Source organism: Pseudophryne corroboree, chromosome 3 (assembly GCF_028390025.1).
Source record: "Pseudophryne corroboree isolate aPseCor3 chromosome 3, aPseCor3.hap2, whole genome shotgun sequence".
Classification (NCBI taxonomy): domain Eukaryota; kingdom Metazoa; phylum Chordata; class Amphibia; order Anura; family Myobatrachidae; genus Pseudophryne; species Pseudophryne corroboree.
In genome coordinates, this window is record NC_086446.1 from 170,876,680 (window position 1) to 170,895,699 (window position 19,020).

General features: G+C 46.1%; 1 protein-coding gene across 9 annotated transcripts in view; it reads left to right on the forward strand.

Annotated features, from left to right (window-relative positions):
* C3H10orf71 (chromosome 3 C10orf71 homolog) overlaps positions 1-19,020 on the forward strand; it is a 265,025-nt gene that overhangs the window by 86,779 nt on the left and 159,226 nt on the right. The window contains exon 1 of one of the 9 annotated variants that reach the window (XM_063958600.1): positions 9,102-9,121. The exons of the other annotated variants lie outside the window; for them this stretch is intronic. The gene's annotated coding sequence lies outside the window, so the exon portion shown is untranslated. Of the gene's footprint in view, positions 1-9,101; positions 9,122-19,020 lie in introns of those variants that run through there. 9 annotated transcript variants of the gene reach the window in all.

Below are 19,020 nucleotides of genomic sequence, written 5' to 3' on the forward strand. Positions count from 1 at the left end.
GTGTCAGGGTGAGAGAGAGTGGAAGTGAGCAGGAAAGAGAGATAGGGTGGGGGTGAGCAGGAGAGAGAGGGAGGCAGAGTAAGCAGGAGAGAGAGATAGGGAAAGAGAGACAGTGTCAAGGAGAGAGAGAGGGAGGGGGAGTGAGCAGGAGAGAGGGGTAGAGAGAGAAAGAGTGGGAGTGAGCAGGAGAGAGGAAGACTAAAGGCCCGTACACACTGGTCGATGTATCGGCCGTTCTCTTGAACGGCCGATACATCGCGGGACCGTCGGCCAGTGTGTACGGGCGATACGTCTGTGAACTCCGTCGTTCACAGACGTATCGCGTCGGCCGCGCAGCACAGCCGACAGCCAATATATCTAACGATATATTGGCGCGTCGCTGTGTGTGTACGGGGCGGTCGTCCGACCGCCCGTACACATGCTGCGGCGGCCGGCGGTGATTGACAGGTGAACTGGGCGGGCGCGAGCGCCCGCCCGCCCAGTTCATGACGTCAATCCCCCCAGTGCCAGATTAAGGATCACATGGGCCTGGAGCTGAAATTTCTGAAGGGCGTACTGTGTACCGTAGCAGAGGGTTGACCAGCAACAGTGTGGTTGTGACTAGGGGTAGAGCCCCTTATACACAATACGCCATGTAGAGCCCCTTTTATACACGTTATGCCAGGTAAACCCCTTTCTTTTATTCACGTTATGCTAGGTGGAGCCCCTTTTATACACGTGTCGCCAGGTAGAGCCTGTTATACAAACTGCACCAGGTAGCGCCTTATACACATAGCAACAGGTAGCCCATTATACAAATTGCGCTAGCTAGCCGTCACTCACCATTCGGCGCCTGTGGTCCCCCGGCTCTATGTTCTTGTCATACTCCCGCGGTGGGGTGCAGGCAGCGTGAAGTGGCCAGGATGGGGGGCGGCCGGCCGGAGCAGGAAGCGGTGGGGGGCACTGTGGTGCAGGCAGCAGACGGGTGCTGATGGCACTGGCGGGGGCCTCAGGCCACAGTGACCCGGGTGCCCGTCCTGCTAGCCCGCACCTAAAACCGCCACTGGCAGGATCCCGAGCTGGACGAGCAGCGACCCCCCCAACACTCCAACGCTGCCCCTCCCAGTGCACATAGTGCAGCCGAATGCACATGGACTGAGCGTCCATAGACGTGCAGATCACGTCTATGGACGTCAATGTGAGCAACCCAGAGTCGCTGCATGCAACCAACCCCACCAACATGTCCATATCACCACACACACAGTCTGTCCCCCCCCACTCCCTACACACACACACACACACACACACACACACACACACACACACACACACACAAAGCCTGTTCCCCAGTCTCTACACACACACACACACACACACACACACACACACACACACAAAGCCTGTTCCCCAGTCCCTACATACACACACACACAAAGCCTGTTCCCCAGTCCCTACACACACACACACACACACACACACACACACACACACACACAAAGCCTGTTCCCCAGTCCCTACATACACACAAACAAAGCCTGTTCCCCAGTCCCTACATACACACAAACAAAGCCTGTTCCCCAGTCCCCACACACACACACACACACAAAGCCTGTTCCCCAGTCCCTACACACACACACACACACACACACACACACACACAAAGCCTGTTCCCCAGTCCCTACACACACACACACACACACACACACACACACAAAGCCTGTTCCCCAGTCCCTACACACACACACACACACACACACACACACACACACACACACACACACACAAGCCTGTTCCCCAGTCCCTACATACACACAAACAAAGCCTGTTCCCCAGTCCCTACATACACACAAACAAAGCCTGTTCCCCAGTCCCTACACACACACACACACACACACACACACACAGCCTGTTCCCCAGTCCCTACATACACACACACACACACACACACACAAAGCCTGTTCCCCAGTCCCTACACACACACACACACACACACACACACACACACACACACACAAAGCCTGTTCCCCAGTCCCTACATACACACAAACAAAGCCTGTTCCCCAGTCCCTACACACACACACACACACACACACACACACACACACACACAAAGCCTGTTCCCAAGTCCCTACACACACCCTGTTCACCAGTCCCCACACACACACACACACACACACACACACACACACACACACACACACACACCGCCTGTTCCCCAGACCCTACACATACAAATACATACACACGAAAAGCCTGTTTCTCCAAGCTCTCTCTCCCCCTCCTCTCCTCCTCTCCCTCTCCCCCCCCCCCCCCCCCCCTCCACACAGCATTTCCCCTCCAGTGTCACCATACACACACACTCAGCCACCCTGTTCATCCCATTCCCTACACACACCTCCTGCCTGGAAGGGCCAACACATATACCCTGTTCCCCACAGCCCTCTCACTTTCCCCCGTTTTCCCCAGTCACTGTGACTGAGCTATGCCGACAGAGCAGGAGCAGACAGACCAACCAGGAAAGGTTGGGGGCGTGGCCTAATCACGGACCCGTGACCACGCCCTCTAGGGGGTGGAGGGGGGGAACCCCTACCATTTAGCAAGCACCACTAGCCGGGACGGCAGAGGGGTCACAGGACTGGACCAGCGGCTAAGTCACTGTCACCTTGCGACCTGGCAGGCAAGTACACCGCTGGCTGCTGCTGTTGTACCCAGTGGAGGGGAGGTGCTGCGCCTGTGTGAGTCTCATGGCGCAGGGGAGAAGCAGAGAAATCTTTCGGCGCAGGGAGGACTTCTGAGGCTGTCTAGTGCTGCTGATGTGCTGTAATAGCAAAAACATTTTTTCCTGTTACCAACAGCAGGGGATCCAGTGGGCCTATTTTGATGGGGGGCCTGGAGCTGCAGCTCCATCCGCCCCATTGTTAATCCGGCCCTGAATCCCCCGACGGATCGGGCTGTGTGTATGCACAGCACACTGCCCGATCCGTACATAGATATATCTGCAGATCAATTGGGCAGTACGGATGGTGTAATGGTTAGCATTACTGCCTCACAGCACTGAGGTCATGGGTTCGATTCCCACCATGGCCCAACTGTGTGGAGTTTGTATATTCTCCCCGTACTTGCGTGGGTTTCCTCCGGGTACTCCGGTTTCCTCCCACAATCCAAAAATATACTGGTAGGTCAATTGGATCCCAATAAAAAATTAACCCTAGCGTGAATGTGTGTGTGTGTGTACATGTGGTAGGGAATATAGATTGTAAGCTCTACTGGAGCAGGGACTGATGTGCATGGCCAAATATTCTCTGTAAAGCGCTGCGGAATATGTGTGCGCTATATAAATAACTGGTAATAATAATAATAATAATAATAATATATCTAATAGTGTGTACCCACCTTTAGTGAGCAGGAGAAAGAGATATAAAGACAGAGAGAGTGGGAATGAGAGGGGGAGGAGTGAGGGGGAGAGAGGGGAGGGAGTGAGCAGGAGAGAGGGGGAGGTGGAGTGAGAAAAGAGAGGGGGAGAGAGAATGAGGGTAAGTGAGCAGGAGAGATGGGGAGGGAGTGGGCAGGGGAGAGAGAGGGGGGAGTGAGCAGGAAAGAGAGAGGGGGGAGGGAGAGAGAGGAAGTGGGACTGAGCAGGAGTGGGATAGGGGGGAGAGGAAAGAAGGAGGGAGCAGGAGAGATAGAGGGAGTGGGAGTGAGCAGGTGTGAGAGAGGGAGGGAGAATTGAGCAGGAGAGACATTACCTGATTACTGCGCACTGCACAGGCCTCTAATGGGGGCAGGCACTTCACTGCATTAGGCCATGCCCCCTAAATACCCACGAATCGCGGCATTGCACTCCATGCTGATGGCTACGTAGGAATATCATATATACAATACATAAAATGTTTACACACGATACAGATAATGCATAATGTTATATATATATATTTCTAAGCTACTTAAGAAGTGAGTTTCCAGTTCAAATCTTATAATGTAATTCTGTTCCTAAATTAACTTAGTGTTTCATTAATCCTCTTCTGTGTATTTAAATTCAGGGATACTTTTTTGTGTGCGTGTGTAGATAGATAGATAGATAGATAGATAGATAGATAGATAGTGTGGGCTGGCTCCTCACTCTATGCCCCTCCTACCAGACTCAGTTTAGTAAATGTGCCCGGAGGTGCCGGTCACAGCTAGGGGAGCTCCTAGGAGTTTTTCTAGTTTTATTGTTTTTTTCAGAGTTAGGCACAGGGAGGCTGCTGGCAACAGCCTCCCTGCTTCGTGGGACTTAGGGGTGGAGTAGTGTCCAACCCTGAGAGGTTAATGGCCACTATCTCCGCTGACAGGACACTGAGCTCCTGAGGGTGATGATCATTAAGCACCCGAGGCGATCGCTCGCTCCCGCAGAACTGCTGCCACCCCCCAACAGAGACAGAAGACGTCGGTGGTGAGTTGGACACCGGTTACCCGACAAGCGGGGATCTGGTGAGAATGGCGGCATCAGGGTGGGAGCGCATCGATGCGGCTGCACTCCGGAGGGCTCAGAGGCACAGAGATGCAGCGCTGTGAGGGGCGCCCTGGGCCAGCGCAGACACCCTTACACTGGTCACAGAAGCTATCAGGGACACTGTACTGCTGCTAGCATTGATTACCTAAGGCCAGTATAATCTTATAAAGTGCAGGAAGATGCGCCATTTTAGGGGCGGAGCTTCTCTTCAGAGCAGATCCAGCAGCTCCCCAGCGCAATTTCTCCCTGCATGTCAAATACAAAGACACTGACAGGGAGCGCTGACCCTCCACATAACTCCAGCTATCCTGTGCGGTACCAGGTAGTTATAGAACGGGGTGGGGTGGGGGAGGTGGGGGGGGGGAGAGTGTACATTACTGTGCAGTCTACTAAGGTTGCACAGTCAGCGCTGGCCATTTATTTTATATATATATATATATATATATATATATATAACTGTCTATTGGGACACTGTGTGGGCTGGCTCCATAACTCTGTGTCTCTCTGAGGATACTTGGGGGAAACTGTGTCTGACATTTTCCTGTGTGTGTGTGTGTGTGTGTATGCTATCTATAATCACATTACCATGTCTAGGGACTCTGTATCTTGTGCTGCAGAGTATGTGTCTTCTCCAGAACAGTCCATTCTGGAATACACTGTCTCAGCCCTCTGAACCCGAACCCAAGTGGGTGGCTTCTATTAAGGGGATGATATCCCAGATTTCATCTAGGATAGCTCATTATGAGACTGAAACACAGTTTTTAAAACAATCTGTGGAGGTTTTGTCGTATTCATCTCCCACTACATCATCTAAGTCCCCTGGTATATGCCCCCAAAAGCGTGCTCTTGCACAGGTAATGCAAGTCAACACGGATACCGATTCTGATGCGGGTGACGGTGATGGGGACATTCTGTGAGGGGAGGCATCCCTTGCTAAAGGGGTGCAGCTAATGATTGAGGCCGCTTGGGATGTTTTACACATTACTGACAAGGTACGTGAACAGGTCGAGGAGGCTTTCTTTACAGACAATAAGAAAGTCCCCCTTACCTTTCCTGCATCTAGGGAATTAAACGCAATATTTGAAAAATCCTGGGAAAACCAAGAGAAAAAATTCCAGATCCTAAAGCGAGATCTGGTTGCTTTTGCTTTCCCTGAAGAGGATAGGAAAAAGTGGGAAAACACTCCTATAGTAGACGCTTCTTTTACCTGTACCTGGGTCTACCGCTTTGAAAGAACCGGCAGACCGCAAGATTGGGACTATGCTCAAATCCATATACACTGCTTCAGGCGTGGCGCTTAGGCTCACTATTGCTTGTGCATGGATTTCTAAAGCCATAGTAAAGTGGTCAGGCACGTTACTAGAGGATTTAGATACTATGGATAGAAATGCGAAGTCGAAAAATATTGCAGTACACACATCACGTACAAACTACACACAGATGGCCTCCGTGCACGTACTTGTTCTGCCGTGCGTGCGCATATTCGCAATTTGCGTATGGTCGCTCCCGCGGTCCTGCGTATTAGCGCGTGGTATAAGTAATTACGGTAGTGTTTGTAATCGTATGGAAAAGCCATAAAAACACATTACATATTTAATCCAAATAGTGCACACTGTACACATAGTCTCCCTGCACCACACCAGCGAGTTACACATGTTTAAATGGTATAAGAACAAATGGATTCACCTTTACAGGATAGGAGGGGACAGAACTAGGTTATAAGGTGGTGTTTGGTATCCAGCTGTAGGGTATTTTAAGAGCAATATTCCTGTGTTGGTTTGCAGAAGATCGCACGCTCCTGCGAATAGTTATGCGCAGGAGCAGAATATAAATATTAACTGTATTTACTGTACACTTGGTATGCAGCGGGAACCCAAAGGAGACCATCTGCAAGTGCACCTGGAACAGACATCGCCCACCTACTCAAACCGACCTATGACCTCTCCTGTACTGTAAATGACCATCCCTGTGTCCAATGGACAAAGAGATTACAGTTTCCATTGTGTTAGGTTTTGGACTATTGTATAAAAAGCCAGCTGCATGCCCGGTCCCACACAGACTCTGAAGGTCATCTACCCTGATGACTGAGGACCGAGCCGGGAAGCCCAGGCGAAACCAAAACATATGTACCATTGACTGTAGCCATTTTTCTATTGTATTGTATTGTTGTTATTGTAACCAGCATGTTGGTGTGTCGGAACCCAGCATCTTAAATACAATCTGGTGTCGTGTCTCTTTTCCCTGCTAAGGTTATAAATGTATTTCAGTCACACGTGTAGCTGCAGAGTGCTCACGGCGTGTCTTTGGGTGTGTACGCACTGCGTGTACTTTGTACGGCCAGCGCGGCGTTTGTACGCAAAGTACGTACACGGTACGGGGCTTTGTACGCTAACAGTGTAAAAAGTATGTAGGCTAAGGTTTGATCACAAGCGGCCGCAGCGGCTCCATTTTAAAGTGTATTTAATGTGTTTTTAAAGTGTTGCTTTTAGTCCTGTCTGTAAATCGACATTTACAATTGGGGGCTCCTCCGGTTTTTCACATGCTCGTTGGCTAGCAGGTCATAGCAGACTTTAATCTATCAGCAAAGGGTGGTACGTTATCCACGTAACCTTTTCCTGGTTGGTGGATGTTCTAAAAACCCTATTTGTGTGCTGTTAGATTGCGTCTGCTCTGTCTGGTCTGCAGAGGTGCTGATAGAATCCGTAGGTAAACAGGAAAAAAGTTATTTAAAAATCTGTGTAATTTTTTTTGGCGCCAAAAGCGTACACAAAGGGCAACGATACTTTGCATACTCTCTCACATATTGTTGCCACAAGGTATAGATTGCTAGACCAGTTTAGATCTGTGTGAAATCGGATACATTTGTTGCTATATAGTTAAATTTTAAAGAAAAGTATTTAAGGAAGTAATTATAAAGACACAAAACGCAGGTCTGGCCCAGTCATAAAGGGTTACACAGAACAAGCGTTGGTTGTTCTTGTGAGTGATTATAGTTAGTATTGCTCACATTTATAGAGGTTGTGTGATTTGTTTTATTGCGGACGCACGTTTTGTACACGAAACCCGGACAAAGTACAAGACCGCGCACGCAGCGTAAAAGGCACGCACGGTCGTGTGTTTACGCAAGGTTGCATAAGAGTGCAGATGCTAAGTACAAATTACACGATAGTTCGGTCAATTAAAAGGTGGGGTAGTATACTTTAAATACAATAGCACATAACTATCCGGTTTCAAAAACAGATTAGTATAAAACTTTTGTTTAAACTGTATTGCCTCTGGGGGAAAAGCTGCCGATCAGAAAGAGTGGGAAAAAAAAATTCTGTACAGAAAAACGCTGTGTATTTGTGTGAGCTGAAAGCAGGAGTGAGTGGATTCGAACCCCGGAATTCGGGATCCCGTCGTTTGTTACACCAAGTGAGTGGAGGCTTGGCGGCGTGAGGCGGCTGACCCATGTTAGTATAGATTGAAGTACGCAAGTCGTGAGGAGACTTGCACAGGAGCATGGTAGGGAATTGTGACCCATATAGTTTTTTGATACGCTCCAGCTGAGGTTTCGCAGCTTGTGATTCGATTCCAGTCGCAGGGCGGATAGGTAACAAGTACCTATATGCTGTGCGATTGGACCGCATGTTTGTGGGTGCGATACATAGTGCAATTTGATACCCCTTTACGAGCTTTTGCGTAAAATCGCGGTATCATCCGCACTGTGTAGAGCATACACAAGCGTGATTTGTGTACAAGTGCATAGGGAGTTTCGCTGGTCTCTCTCAGTAAAATCTCTAACAGTAGATATTTACTGGAAATGGTAAGTCACTCCTAAAAACTTCCAGTAAATATACGCCAATTAGGGGCCCTAAGTTGGGTACATCGCGATCCACTATCGACAGTGTACCGTAGTACTGGCCAACGTGGGCGAGAGCGGGAGAAGAGCGCTCGGAGAGCTTTCACCGTCTACTTACATTGTGTTTTTCTGGTGTTTGTGGGAACAGGCCGAGAAGGTAAGGCCCACAATTATGGGAGCCAGTTGCTGAAGTGAGGGACGATTAGCCAGGGTTCAGGCTGGAGAGCCGCGGCCCAAGGGGTCAGCAAGGTTTATAATGTGTGGGAAATATGGTCCACACGCTGAAGTTTATTGTGACAAATGGGTACGTATGACTGACAAAGATAGGGTATCATTCCCTAGGGTGGGCAGCTTTGAACCAGAGGTACTGCAGAATGTAGGTAGTAAAATATGCCTGATCAATCTAGAAAACAAAGGATCAGACATAATGATTGTTTAAACTTGTGGCAGCAAGAGGGGGAGGTGCAAAGGGAACAAACTCGCAAAGCAAATTCCAGACCTAGCAGGAATGAAGACACGAAAACACCATTACCGACACAGGTTCGAAGGGAAAAAGATGGCTACAATCAATGGTACATCTGTAAATGATAGTAGTATGCAAGAGCAATGTATTAACCCTAACCTTTGCAAGTTGTATCCTGTTTTAAACTCTCTCTAAGGTTATAGGTCACAGGAAGATGAAGGACCCAGCCAAATCGCAGCCCTCATTCAGGCAGTCACCTTGATGGAAACTCAGGTGGGGCCTGCCCATCCAGTTAGCGCAGTAACAATATTCCCCACTGAAAGAACTAGTGAGGTCACAGCTACCGGTAAGTGTGAGACGGGTCATTGCACAGAGACAACAACACCTTACAGTAAACATTAGGAACGGAATGGTAGGATTACATCCTGTCTTGGAAATAGTAACTCCCAATGGGGGAACCGATAGTCAGGGAGTAATCCTCACCAGGAATAATGCAATGTATTGCCCGTGGTCCTGATCTGAGCTGTGGTCAATCATTTCAGAATTCCCCGATCCCCGGAAGCATTTAGGCAGATGTCAGAAGTTTATCAGAGATCTGGGTAATGCTCATGAACCAGCTAACAAAGACTGGTGGATACTTTTGAAAGCGTGCCTACCCCCTAATATTGACACCCAAAAATGAATCACTGATTGTAGATTAGAGTCGGATAGTCCTATGACTGACGGAAACAATCAGGAGAATGTGGAACGAATTAACAGGCAACTAGAGTTGTATTTCCCCACTACTGTTAAGTGGAGAAGAATTTTCTCCATAAAACAGAGGGAAAATGAAATGGCATCTGAATATTTCCATCGGGCTCTGCAAATAATGGATAGATACGTTGGGATATCGGAGATAGGGAACGATGCGGAATACAGGGAAGTGGCTTTCTCTGTGCTAATGGACGGGCTCAATAAGACAGTAAGGGACAGGGTACAAACATCTTTGCCTAATTGGAGAGGGGTCACAGTAGCTTGTCTTAGAGAGTGCGCAATTGAACACCACAAGAATATTGCTAGGCGCAGAGAACAACAGGAGGAGAAGCTGATGACAGTAAGTCTACAAAAGACAGATAATATGTTACAATTGTAGAAATAAAGGGCATTTTGCCAGAGATTGTAGGAGTAGTAGAACACATAGTCAATATAGACCCCTAGACAGAGAAAACAAGCCACATTATTACACAGCTGACATCAGTGGTATGTCATATGTTTTGATGTCTATATTTATGTTGTTTATTTTTAATTGGGATAATTGCAATTGGATTGATATTATTGTATATTTATATTCTTATAGTTATATACACTGTTAAATCTTGATAAAGATGCCGTTGAGCATCGAAACGCGTTGATACAGTGCCATATTGATGTTCAAACCTGTCACATCCATGGATGGGAACTTATGACATATTGATACCCGGGTCATATTGTGTCAGCTGGTTTCTATCTCAGTTTTCTTCCATGGTATGATTTGTCGTCTATTTGTATTTTAATCCTAATAAAGGGGTTTGCTTTGCCCTAATTGGCTCCATTTTTTAATTTTTTATTCATTGTACGAGTGATATTCACCTTCACCATATTGGTTAAAGAAGAAAGATAACACTTCAAACAGAGAAACCTTTATGTGTTTTTGCTTATACAAGTAAGCATACATGTACGAATTCCCTGCTCCGTTGGCATGACATCACTTTGGGTGATCCTATAAGAAGGTGGACGTTTGAATTCTCTCTGGGATAATTCTCCATCACCTATTCTTCCCCTCCACACAGTGGAAAGAACTATTTTACATAGACAGTATTACACTATGTTGTGCTCTATGTTTTTCTGTTTCATGTAATACCATTATCTTGGTGAGAACCATACAATCAAGGGAACACTAAAATAACATATCCTGGATCTGAATGAATGAAATATTCTTATTAAATACTTTGTTCTTTACATAGTTGAATGAGCTGACAGCAAAAGCATATAAAAATTATCAATGGAAATCAAATTTATTAACCCATGGAGGTCTGGTTTTGGAGTCACACTCAAAATTAAAGTGGAAAAACACACTACAGGCTGATCCAACTTTGATGTAATGTCCTTAAAACAAGTCAAAATGAGGCTCAGTAGTGTGTGTGGCCTCCACGTGCCTGTATGACGTCCCTACAACGCCTGGGCATGCTCCTGATGTGGTGGCGGATGTTCTCCTGAGGGATCTCCTCCCAGACCTGGACTAAAACATCCGCCAACTCCTGGACAGTCAGTGGTGCAACGTGGCGTTGGTGGATGGAGCGAGACATGATGTCCCAGATGTGCTCAATTGGATTCAGGTCTGGGGAACGGGCGGGCCAGTCCATAGCATCAATGCCTTCGTCTTGCAGGAACTGCTGACACACTCCAGCCACATGAGGTCTAGCATTGTCTTGCATTAGGAGGAACCCAGGGCCAACCGCACCAGCATATGGTTTCACAAGGGGTCTGAGGATCTCATCTCGGTACCTAATGGCAGTCAGGATACCTCTTGCGAGCACATGGAGGGCTGTGCGGTCCCCCAAAGAAATGCCACCCCACACCATTCCTGACCCACTGCCAAACCGGTCATGCTGGAGGATGTTGCAGGCAGCAGAACGTTCTTTTTGGCGTCTCCAGACTCTGTCACGTCTGTCACATGTGCTCAGTGAGAATCTGCTTTCATCTGTGAAGAGCACAGGGCACCAGTGGCGAATTTTCCAATCTTGGTGTTCTCTGGCAAATGCCAAACATCCTGCACGGTGTTGGGCTGTAAGCACAACCCCCACCTGTGGACGTCGGGCCCTCATACCACCCTCATGGAGTCTGTTTCTGACCGTTTGAGTAGACACATGCACATTTGTGGCTTGCTAGAGGTCATTTCGCAGGGCTCTGGCAGTGCTCCGCCTATTCCTCCTTGACAAAGGCGGAGGTAGCGGTCCTGCTGCTGGGTTGTTGCCCTCCTACGGCCTCCGCCTGTCTCCTGGTAGCGCCTCCATGCTCTGGACACTACGCTGACAGACACAGCAAACCTTCTTGCCACAGCTCGCATTGATGTGCCGTCCTGGATGAGCTGCACTACCTGAGCCACTTGTGTGGGTTGTAGACTCCGTCTCATGATACCACTAGAGTGAAAGCACCGGCAGCTTTCAAAAGTGACCAAAACATCAGCCAGAAAGCATAGGAGCTGAGAAGTGGTCTGTGGTCACCAACTGCAGAACAACTCCTTTATTGGGGGTGTCTTGCTAATTGCCTATAATTTCCACCTGTTGTCTATTCCATGTGCACAACAGCATGTGAAATTGATTGTCAATCAGTGTTCCTTCCTAAGTGGACAGTTTGATTTCACAGAAGTGTGATTGACTTGGAGTTACATTGTGTTGTTTAAGTGTTCCATTTATTTTTTATTGAGCAGTATATATACAGGTTGAGTATCCCATATCCAAATATTCCGAAATACGGAATATTCCGAAATACGGACTTTTTTGACTGAGAGTGAGATAGTGAAAACTTTGTTTTTTGATGGCTCAATGTACACACACTTTGTTTAATACACAAAGTTATTAAAGTTATTGTATTAAATGACCTTCAGGCTGTGTGTATAAGGTGTATATGAAACATAAATGAATTGTGTGAATGTACACACACTTTGTTTAATGCACAAAGTTACAAAAAATATTGTCTAAAATGACCATCAGGCTGTGTGTATAAGGTGTATATGAAACATAAATGCATTCTGTGCTTAAATATAGGTCCCATCACCATGATATCTCATTATGGTATGCAATTATTCCAAAATACGGAAAAATCCCATATCCAAAATACCTCTGGTCCCATGCATTTTGGATAAGGAATACTCAACCTGTATATACACATATATATATATATATATATATATATAAACAGAAAGTTCAGCACTCACCAAAGCAAGCTCACTTATTTTCACAACATAAATAAATAAATGATGGAGGTTTAGTTAGTGAATTGGCCAATGCACGGAAACCTGCAAACCGCTCGCCAAGGTACCCCACCTTCATGCAGGTCCTACACTATCACAGAGTCTCAAAAATTAAAACCTGGCAACTGTATCACACATAATATAACTGCAAATATGCCTACTTGGTTTAATGTGTACCTGCCAAATACTCCATGGCTTTTAAAGGTACACTAGTCACCTTACACTGGCTGATAAATTACTAAAGAACAGCTGACTCAGGTTTAAGATAATTGGGTTTGCATAGGGGTGCATGAACAAAGCTTGTGGCCACAGTTAATATGAGTTAACCAAAGATTAACCTTACAATATACCAACAAATATAAAACCACAGCACTCACCACCCCAGAAGCGCACCCTGCAGTTATATTATGTGTGATACAGTTGCCAGGTTTTAATTTTTGAGACTCTGTGATAGAGTAGGACCTGCATGAAGGTGGGGTACCTTGGCGAGCGGTTTGCAGGCTTCCTTGCATTGGCCAATCCACTAACTAAACCTCCATCATTTATTTATTTATGTTGTGAAAATAAGTGAGCTTGCTTTGGTGAGTGCTGAACTTTCTGTTTGTATAATTTTAAGTAGGTGGCCATGGGCTACTTGCACCCCACCCTATGAGTGGTGAGTGCAGACACTGCACCCCGCTTCTGGGGTGGTGAGTGCTGTGGTTTTATATTTGTTGGTATATATATATATATATATATTGTGCAAGTCAAATTATTTTTTAACATATATTTAAAATGCCAGCTCTAATATATACTGTGGATGCCTGCGCATCGTATTACCATGTGCTATGAATGTGCGCTATACATCGCAAAACACTGCATCCCATAAGAGAAAACAATACACCCACACATTATCTGAGTTCCAAAGCTCATTGATGTATATATTTGTTATTAAAAGGATATGTATTCAATATATCACAATGTACAGTATATATATATATTTACATGGTTACAGTTTATACAGTAAGCTGTGATTATAAACTAATTCAGATACAAACACAGCCAGTAATACATCACCATCTCCCTCAATGCAATTTATAATCGCTCCAGTTCCTCCATCTTTAGCTGTGTCTCAACACCAGCTAACAGCAGCAAAATATTACCAACACTCCATCTCGCTCAGCATCTGGGACAAAAAGGGCAGCCGGCTCTGTGTGTGATCACCTATACACTGAGGGGGTCATTCCGAGTTGTTCGCTCGCAAGCTGCTTTTAGCAGCTTTGCACACGCTAAGCCGCCGCCTACTGGGAGTGAATCTTAGCTTCTTAAAATTGCGAACGAAAGATTCGCAATATTGCGATAAGACATCTCTGTGCAGTTTCTGAGTAACTCGAGACTTACTCGGCATCTGCGATCAGTTCAGTGCTTGTCGTTCCTGGTTTGACGTCACAAACACACCCAGCGTTCGCCCAGACACTCCTCCGTTTCTCTAGCCACTCCCGCGTTTTTCCCAGAAACGGTAGCGTTTTTTCACACACTCCCATAAAACGGCCTGTTTCCGCCCAGAAACACCCACTTCCTGTCAATAACATTACGATCACCAGAACGAGGAAAAAAACGTGAGTAAAATTCCTAACTGCATAGCAAATTTACTTGGCGCAGTCGCAGTGCGGACATTGCGCATGCGCACTAAGCGGAAAATTGCTGCGATGCGAAGAAATTTACCGAGCGAACAACTCGGAATTACCCCCTGAGTCTCTTGGGGGCGTGCACAGATCTCTTGTTATTAGTCTAGGGGAGGGAACTTTCTCATTTATGATGAGTCACTGGTCAGTGTGAGGGCTTTTGTTCAAGGTTGCTGGTCTCGGGTTTCCTGTGTATCACATGTTCTTTTGAGAATCCTTTTGTTCCAGTAAAAGTGACTTCATATTCCTACATTTAATCATAACTAATTGTTGCAATGAGCTACAACTTAATCACAGGCATCAAATGAATCCACACATTAATCTGGTTACTTTGATACCAAGCACGACATGTCCATCTTGCTCCACTCCAATAATACACATACATGACGTTACTCCTTTATATAATTTAAAACCTTGTGATGTCTAGTGCTTGGTATGTTCAATTTATGTGCTGTATGAAATATGTGTTGAATATATCTTTGTGGCATGTCCGTGTAAATGCGTATGTAACATATATTGCTGTACTCGCTGCGCGTATATTTGCTAGCATAGCGACTCATAATGTGTGGAGTCTGTATGTTCTCTCTGTAATATTTTTGACTTCGACAATATATATATATATATATATATATATAGAGAGAGAGAGATACACACACATATTTTTATTTATTTTTTTATAAGATGAGAGCTTACTCATCTGGAGGCACCCAATTGATCCTCCAAATGACACTGCAAGGACCAGCATGCCCTCCAACCACTGATCCCATGCATGCCTCTCAATTTAGATTTTGTTACCTCTAAGTAAGGGCAAATACAGATTTTTTTTTTCCATGGCTATTTTGCGTTCCAAATCTGCACCTGTGTAAAACCACATACCGATGTCTTCTAGATTACACTAGATGATGCTGTCAGGACAGGCTTCTAAAGAGTACAGAATACAGTATGTACAATTAATCACCCTGTAATAATGTAACTCATTGATATTACAGCCCTCGTGAGGTATAATCACAAATAAACAATACCAATAGCTTTCCTATTGTAAAAGGGAAAATATATGAAGCACGTTTAACCACTAGCCTGGCATGGTTGCATCATTTGCAACCACACCAGGCAGTGCATTTTCTAATCTGGCTGCTAACAAGGCGACCAGTCAGATACACAGTGTGGTCGGCTGCAGGAAGAGATTCTACCTGCAGCTGCTGCTCTCAGAGGGTCCTTTATCTTGTCTTTCATCTGTCTATACTAAATAATGTTACCTTTGCCCAATTCTAGTAGAACAGGAATGTGCCTTGTTAATTGAAATATACATTATTTAAACACAATTAAATATTGTTATTCTCACATTTTTCAAGATCATTATCATCGGTATCTGGTCTGAAATGCTGATACCAATAGCAGGTGTTTGTCCTTAAAGTATTAGTTTATATTTAATTAGTTGAGAAGAACACTATCCAAGAAAATGGTGCAAAGAATAGACAAGGAGCTGACAATTTCAGAAACAAGTAAAGATCATTGTAAAAATGAACATTATAGAATAAATATATATATATATATATATATATATATATATACAGGCTCGGACTGGGCCACCGGGGAACCGAGGAGATCACGGTAGGCCCTACCGAATCTTAGCCACGCCCTCTTTTTGTGAGGGCGGGGCCTAACAGAGTTGGACTGAGGGGCCCTCAGACGGAGCGGAGCAGCAGGAGCGGCAGAGCCCGGGCAGCCAGTACGTGCAGCTACACGAGGAGAGCAGCCGTCGGCTGGAGCCGCACGAGAGGACGCTGCTGGTGCGGATCGACTAGCTCGTTCAGCTGGGATTCAGCGACCTGTGTAGGAGGAGGGCATGGAGCGGAAGATCGGCTGTCTCATCCGCTTCTACACAGGAAAGGAGCCGTGTGTGACCCTCTTCTGTGCTGCTGGCACTGTGAATCCCCACATAGCCTAGAGAGCACCTGATCGGTAACACTTGGCCAGTGGCTGTTGTCTGTACCCGGCATACATAATGTAGGCTTGGGGCTGTTTTATCATCATCAGGGACTACTTTGAACTTTACCACTTGGATACTGCCATTGCCAGGCACCTAACCATGGGCCCAATTACATGTCTGGAACTAACAATTTTGGACCATGCTTGATGTTGCTGCATCCTAATCACTATACATATATATATATATGTATTATCCTCCCCATAACGTTCCTTATGTGCCTAGACCCGCTTCTCTTCTGGATCATGTGTAAGCGGGTCCACGTATCGTCACCATGTATTATCCCTTTTGTTGGCGATGTGGGAGAGCAGTAAATCCTCCGTGCGTTGTGTGCTCTCCCACTATCGGCTGCCCATACTGGCTCTCCAGTGTGTACATCGCATGCATCTACTGCATGTCCCAGCGGCCCCTGCATCTCCACCAACTCTCCTTTCCCACCACCCTCCCGGCCAGCTACTCTGGGCATGCGCAAGATCTCGCTACTCACGTGAAATCTCAGCCGGAGCGCTGTCCCTGGCTGTGGTGTATGGGTATCGACACCTGCAGCTGCCCTACATATCGACGTGCTATCTTTTAGATAGCAGCGCCGATAATAACAGTGGCGCATAGCGCTCCTGTCACTGAGCAAGCACAGCTGCTGTAATACATGGGGGAGAAGCTGTATCAGTGCACATAACGTGTGCTGATACCACTTCTACCCTATACCGACTTTAATACATTTACCTCAATGGCCCAAATGTATGAAGCTTTAAAAAGTGATAAAGTTGAGACAGATATAAATGACCAGTCAACCAGCTCCTGTCATTTTTCAAACACAATCTGTAACATGACAGTTAGGAGCTGATTGACTGGTAATTTATCACTCCTTATCACTATCCACTTTATCACTTTTTAAGGCTTAATACATTTGGGCCTATGTTCTAAGGTTGCTAGAGAACACACAAAAAATACATTGTTTCAATGTATGTAGAGTCAGAATGAGTGGCTGCTCTCTCCTCCCTGGCCCACAGAACCAGGAGCAGCAGCACATCTTGGGCGTCGGCAGTAAGCAGCACCGTGGGAACATATGTGTTTCTGGCATTCTACTGGGGTCATTATTTGTATCTACTGTTCTCTCACAGTGTAACCCAGGCGCATGCACTGCTCTCTACTGGTGTAAACCAGGCGCATATACTACTGCTCTCTCCTGCAGAGCCGGATTAAGGGGGGGGCTCTGGGGATAAGCACCCCTGGGCCCCATGCTGTGAGAGGGCCCTCCGTCACCCACCGCAGATCGATCTCTATCACCGATCCGATCTGCAACGATGCTCTCCCTGCTCACCCACTGACTGCCGTCAAACAACTGCAGCCGCACCAGCGCTGCAGACTTTTACTGGGCAGCAGGTCCGAACGATGGCGCCGTTGTCCAATGATGACTGAATCTGCAGCCTACGGCTCCCTGGCTGGTTGGAGCGCAGGCTGCAGGGGAAGAAAGAGGCGGGATCCCAGCCATGTACAGCCTCGGCGCGGGAGGAAGGTTGTTGTACCCGGCGGAGGAAAGAGAGGAAAGTGCTCTCCTCCTGTGCAGTGTGTGTGTGTGTGTGTGTGTGTGTGTGTGTGTGTGTGTGTGTGTGTGTGTGTCACTCGTTACAGCTTGTCTTCCCATCAGCACAGCAGTGCAAAAGTAAGACAGGCTGAATTAACTTTTTTAATGTAATTAAAATGTGAAGTTAATGTTCTGGGTATATATATATATATATATATATATATATACTGTATATTATGTGTTTGTATGTATAATGTATATGCGTATTTTTATATGTGTGTGTCTATATATATATATATATATATATATATAGACTCGGCGGCACGGCACTCGGCTTCTCAGCAAATGAAAGACAGACAACTTCTGCCTATGTCAACGTTTCAATGTATTGTTCACATTTTCATCAAGACGAATGTTTCAATACATTGAAACGTTGACATAGGCAGAAGTTGTCTGTCTTTCATTTGCTGAGAAGCCGAGTGCTGCGCCGCCGAGTCTATTTATTACCTACCTTTGCGAGGGCACCGGCACTGTTCATTAACGATAACTATGGAGTGGCAGACCCCGGAGCCGGCTGTATATATATATATATATATATATATATATATATATATATATCATATGTAGAAGATAAAATATCCAAGCTACCCGATCCTCCCCTAGTTCAAATTGTACAGCGTGTGTCATTTTTTTTATATATATATATATATATATATATATATATATTCTGATTTTAATTTTAGACTTCAGGGCCCCCTTTTTTTAAGTACCCCAGGCCCCCCGAAGCCTTAATCCGGCTCTGCTCTCCTGATATACCTGTAACATATGCGCATATCTTATTGCTCTCTCCTGATGTAACCCATGCACATATACTACTGCTCTCTCCCGGTGTAACCCAGGGACATATACTACTGCTCTCTACTGGTGTAACCCAGGCGCATTTACTACTGCTCTCTCCTGATATACCTGTAACATATGCGCATATATTACTGCTCTCTCCCGATGTAACCCATGCACATATACTACTGCTCTCTCCTGAGGTAACCCATGCACATATAATACTGTTCTCTCCTGATGT